At 50.0% G+C, this 6,000-nt stretch overlaps 1 long non-coding RNA gene across 2 annotated transcripts in view; it reads left to right on the plus strand.

Annotated features, from left to right (window-relative positions):
* The first annotated feature begins 5,724 nt into the window (after positions 1–5,724).
* Positions 5,725–6,000, plus strand: part of LOC137896163 (uncharacterized) — a 19,660-nt gene continuing 19,384 nt past the window's right edge. Inside the window, exon 1 of one of the 2 annotated variants that reach the window (XR_011105568.1) lies at positions 5,725–5,849. This is a non-coding gene — a long non-coding RNA (uncharacterized lncRNA). The other variant, XR_011105567.1, reaches the window with a different exon arrangement.

Here is a 6,000-nt window from a genome sequence, read left to right on the forward strand (position 1 = left end):
GCATCTTTACAGATTTGTTCCGTTTCACACACGAGAATTCCTGTAGAATCTGAGCCACCTTGGAATTTCCCGCCCCCCCCCCCCAGTTCATGTTTTCTTTACAGCTTGTTATTTACTATTATTTCCCGCTCATTTAATTAATTTAAAGGCCTTTAAACAAGGGTCCGCCGGATAGTCGAACCTCGGATTCAGGAGGAGCAATGTGGTTTTCGTCCTGGCCGTGGAACTGTGGACCAGCTCTACACCCTCGGCAGGGTCCTTGAGGGTGCATGGGAGTTTGCCCAACCAGTCCACATGTGTTTTGTGGATTTGGAGAAGGCATTCGACCGTGTCCCTCGGGGAGTCCTGTGGGGGGTGCTCCGGGAGTATGGGGTGTCGGACCCCCTCATACGGGGTGTCCGCTCCCTATATGACCGGTGCCAGAGCTTGGTCCGCATTGCTGGCAATAAGTCGGACCTATTTCCAGTGCGGGTTGGACTCCGCCAGGGCTGCCCTTTGTCACCGATTCTGTTCCTAACTTTTATGGACAGAATTTCTAGGTGCAGCCAGGGCGTTGAGGGGGTTCGGTTTGGTGACCTCAGGATTGGATCGCTGCTGTTTGCAGACGATGTGATCCTGTTGGCTTCATCAGGCCGTGCCCTCCAGCTCTCACTGGATCGGTTCGCAGCCGCATGTGAAGCGGCCGGGATGAGAATCAGCACCTCCAAATCCGAGGCCATGGTTCTCAGTCGGAAAAGGGTGGAGTGCACCCTCCAGGTCGGGGAGGAGATCCTGCCCCAAGTGGAGGAGTTCAAGTACCTCGGGGTCATGTTCACGAGTGAGGGAAGAATGGAGCGAGAGATCGACAGACGGATCGGTGCAGCGTCTGCAGTGATGCGGACTCTGCACAGATCCGTCATGGTGAAGAGAGAGCTGAGCCGAAAGGCGAAGCTCTCGATTTACCGGTCGATCTTCGTTCCTACCCTCACCTATGGTCACGAGCTTTGGGTAGTGACCGAAAGAACGAGATTCCGGGTACAAGCGGCTGAAATGAGCTTCCTCCGTAGGGTGGCTGGGCTCTCCCTTAGAGATAGGGTGAGAAGCTCAGTCATCCGGGAGGAGCTCGGAGTAGAGCCGCTGCTCCTCCGCGTTGAGAGGGGCCAGATGAGGTGGCTCGGACATCTATTCAGGATGCCTCCTGAACGCCTCCCTGGTGAGGTGTTCAGGGCACGTCCCACCGGGAGGAGACCACGGGGAAGACCCAGGACACGCTGGAGAGACTATGTCTCTCGGCTGGCCTGGGAACGCCTCGGGATCCCCCCGGAAGAGCTAGAAGAAGTGGCCGGGGAGAGGGAAGTCTGGGTTTCCCTGCTTAGGCTGCTGCCCCCGCGACCCGGCCCCGGATAAGCGGAAGAAAATGGATGGATGGATGGCCTTTAAACAAATTCTTCCAGAAATATATTGCATATAGAATTTAATAAAATATTACATGTAAAAATATTATGTATATTATATATATAATGTTCGTTTATATTATACTGTATATTATAGTATATATAATATATATTATTGTTGCGGCTTCCTTCCCTGGTTTAGCCGCTGGGGGGTGCGTTGGGTCCTGCGTAGTTGTCCGACGCGCTCAAATGTTCGTACAGAGACGCGGAATCCAGGATGCGTTCACGGGTGCATTTATTGAGGCCCAAGTACGGCGGTACTGGCGATAGACAAAGTCCAAAAAGTATATTGCACGGATGAATGATGGATGGATGAAAATAAAGCCAAAGTGTACAAACGCGTGTAAAAGCGGTCAACAAAAATTACGGCCTCCCAACTGCCTCTCCCCTAGCCTTGGTGTTCCAGGTGTGTGCGCAACTTTAAAGCCTCACACACGCGCACACACCCACAGGCACACCCACCCCCAGGCTATACCCACACTCAACACACGGGGCAGCAGACACACATGCATTCAGTGTCCACCATATCTGTCTTCTACACACCAGCCCCTAATTATTAAGTTAAACAATAATTACACAAGCATGAATAAAAGAAGACATAACAGAAAGCACCAGCAATGCATGTAGCACAAGATCTAAAGTCCATGAAGTACAACATGGAAATCTTCCTTCTGGTCAATATTTAAAACCATTCACAAACGGTCGTCTCCATAGCTCGTCTGAATTCGTGATGGAAACTCGTTTACTGTCACTGCCTCACAATCCATGGCCTGCCCACTGTGTCCTATCAGTGGCCCATTCACTGTCCAGCCCAGTACAGTCCTAATGGCACAAGGTCCATCATTCATGCTGTGGATCACCTCCAGTGGCTCCACAGCTTTGGGAACATTAGTCCCTATGAGCAGGTCAATCCCTGCATTAATCTGAGGTAAGGCAAGGTGCTGTAGGTGCGGCCACATTCTCAGGTCCTTCTCTGTTGGTATGTTGTTCTTGTATACTGGCATCGACTCCTGCGTGAAAGCTCTCGGCAAATCAATGAACTTCTCTTCATCCAGTGCAGCTATTTCCAATTCGGGCACAACATAACTGGTCACCACCTTTTCCTGGCCCATAGTTCTCAGGAGAATGCTGCTCTTTCTCCCAGTGAGATGGAGTCTGTGCATCAGATCCTCTGTGCAGAACGACGCTGTGCTGCCTTGGTCCAGGAAAGCGTACGTGTTGATGGTTTCACTGCCCTGTTTTGCTTTAACCTGGACCGGCACTATAGGCAGTTTGCAGCTCTGCTCTCCAGCCCCTGTAAGACCACTTGAGACCAAGGTGTTATCCATGGGGAGTGTGATGTTCCTTCCAGTCTGCTCAGGATTACTCACATTGTCCCTGTGCAGGACAGTTGGATGCTTCAGGCCACATTTCAAACAGGTGATCCTCTTGCAGCAATATTTGCTGATGTGCCCTTTACGCAGACAGCCAAAACAAAACCCACTCTCCTTCAAGAAGCCTATCTTCTCTCTGTGAGCCATTCTCTCCAACTGCACACACTCCGTCAGTGAGTGTCCTCCTTTACAACAGGGGCATATGTTCCTCCTTGGTGGGTGAGTATCCTTGCTCGTATATCCAGACTGACATTTCCTCTCCACAGGGTCTACAGTGGTGGAAAAGCTCGTTTTGATTCCAGAGTGGAGCAGAGCTTCAGGTTTGCTTGCACTTTTATTCCTGGTAGGTTCATCCTGTATGTTGCCAAACACAGGGTCAGTGAGAATCTTCACCTGCCTTTCAACAAAGGTTGTGACGTCGATAAACCTTGCTCTTCGGTTAGATTTCTCCTGTAGATCACAGGCGTGGCTTCGCCATTGGTCTCTTATCTTGTATGGTAACGTTCTTATAATGTTCTGCATATTAGATGGGGTGTCCAGGTCATATAGGTACTGCACATTCTCCATAGCATTGCAGCAGCTGCGGAGGAAGAGACTGTATTCCTGCAGGGCCATGGCATCTTCTGGTTTGATGTGTGGCCACGACAAGGCTCGCTCCATATAGGCTGACGCCACCTTCTGCTCGTTCCCGTACCGTTCCTTTAATAAAGCTTTTGCTCTGAAATATCCACTTTCTGCATCAATATATTGGAAACTTCTCACAAGTTCCTTTGCGTGTCCCTTTGTGTATTGCTCAAGGAAACACAAGCGATCGTAGTTGTTAGTTGTATTGTTTTCTACTCCCATTTCGAATGCTCGGATAAAGGTGTGAAACTTCAGAGGGTTACCATCGAACGCTGGGATTTCTCTTTTTGGGAGAGCAGACATGCACTGCTGTTGTATGAGAAGTGATGTGATTTCATTTTGCTTTCTCATTATTTCAAATACACCTTCAGTCTTTGGTGTTCCAGTGTTTGCACAAAACGTATGGCTGTACTGCATATTTTCAGAGATTTGAACGGTTCTAGGTTCTGCTGGTGGAAGTACGTTCTCATATGCGGGTTCCTTTGGTTTAACAGAGAGAGATGGAATGAATTCTGTGGCCTTTACATCAAGAGATTGTGACTTTTGTGGCTGTTGTTGTAAACTTGGTTTTCCCAGGTAGGAGTTCATCCCATCAGCATGGCTTGCTTTACTACGTGCAATGCTGCTTTGGCTCTTTATCACCTTCAGTGCTGCTATTTTTTCAGCAATTTCACTGTCCATTTGAAACCGTTCTCTTCTTTTGCGTAACCGCTCCTCTTCATCCTCAATTGCATGTCTTTCTTTAAGGAACTGTTGTCTAGCTTATAAAGCTGCCAGCTCAGCTTCAGCTTTCCAACATGCAGAAGAGCGTGAGGTCGTGGAGGAGTAATAGGACCGAGACCTTTTACTCCCAGCATGTGAAATGCTGTCCCCAGGCTGCACTCGGTCTCCTGGATCATATTCAGGTGCAGGTGGTTCGTCAGTAATTTCATTTGCAGGATGTAATTTACATTCTCCTTTCCGAATTTCCACGCTTGGACATTGCTTGTAATCTGTTTGACTCATTTTGTTTTACTTTATTGCTTGAGACCAAACATTCAAAATTCATAAAAGTCTCCTTTAAAGTTCAGAAAAAACCATGCTAATCGAATAATTCAACAGCTGGCTCCAAACACCATCACCGCTGCGTAAATGCGCATTGAATCCACTTCAGAGTCCCTTCATCAAGCGCGGAGAAATGGCGCCTCCAGCAGTGCAATTACGCCAGTTTCATTCATTAATTCAACCCAATCCAAAGATGCGCAGCGGCACCAACAGGTTGAATCCTCCTCGACGTCAAATAATAATACTAATACTTTATTAATCTGTCCCTTGGAGGGCAATTTGGTTTACAGCAGTTCAAACTGCTGCTGGTTGCAGCGTGCGCATGCGCCCGGGCAATGCGGGTGAAGTGTCCTGCCTAAGGACACAACGACAGTGTACACATGCGCCTGAGCCGGGGATCAAACCGCCAACCTCTCGATCATAGGACAACCCGCAGTGGTTGCGCCTACCTGCGTTCTGATGAATAAACTTTGTATTTCAAAGCACTTAGCTGTCCGTTTGTTCTCCAGCTGAAGGCCTGCTCCTTCGGCGTTTGAGTGCGCAGCGCGGTGATCTTCACATGTTGCCTTTTTGTTGACAAATGTTGCGGCTTCCTTCCCTGTTTTAGCCGCTGAGGGGTGCGTTGGGTCCTGCGTAGTTGTCCGACGCGCTCAAATGTTTGTACAAAGACGCGGAATCCAGGATGCGTTCACGGGTGCATTTATTGAGGCCCAAGTACGGCGGTACTGGCGATAGACAAAGTCCGAAAAGTATATTGCACGGATGAATGATGGATGGATGAAAATAAACCATCAAATAAAGCCAAAGTGTACAAACGCGTGTAAAAGCGGTCAACAAAAATTACGGCCTCCCAACTGCCTCTCCCCTAGCCTCGGTGTTCCAGGTGTGTGCGCACCTTTAAAGCCTCACACACGCCCACGCGGACACACCCCCAGGCACACCCACCCCCAGGCTATACCCACACTCAACACACGGGGCAGCAGACACACATGCATTCAGTGTCCACCATATCTGTCTTCTACAATTATGTTTATATGTAAACATTTAATGTTTGTTCATACAGAAATCAGAAACGTCACAGCTGACGTCATTAAGAGCTTTGAGTCTGATAAATACACATATTTTATTTATTAGACGCGTGTGCGTGTGCGTGTGCGTGCGTGTGTGTTCGTTTTCCCCGCCCACCGCGGCTCTCCGCCTGCCTACCGGACGGACCGGGGCAGCGCAGTTCCGCGTTGTCTCCGCACCAGGACGGGGACCGGACGGAGCCAGCAGCGTCCCGGTGGACGCGCGGGGTCTCGGTGGACGCGCGGGGGTCTCTGTGGACGCGCGGGGGTCCCGGTGGACGCGCGGGGGTCCCGGTGGATGGAAGGAGGTGAGGAATGTGTTTCTTCTGGTTTCTGATGACGGATCCATCCGCCGATCGGTCGCGTTACGTCACGGCCAAAGTTTGACGCTGCTGCCTGGCCCGCCTCTTCCTCCTCCTCCTCCTCCGCCTCCTCCTCCTCCTCCTCCTCCCCATCTCA

This window comes from Brachionichthys hirsutus, chromosome 7 (genome assembly GCF_040956055.1).
Source record: "Brachionichthys hirsutus isolate HB-005 chromosome 7, CSIRO-AGI_Bhir_v1, whole genome shotgun sequence".
Lineage (NCBI taxonomy): Eukaryota > Metazoa > Chordata > Actinopteri > Lophiiformes > Brachionichthyidae > Brachionichthys > Brachionichthys hirsutus.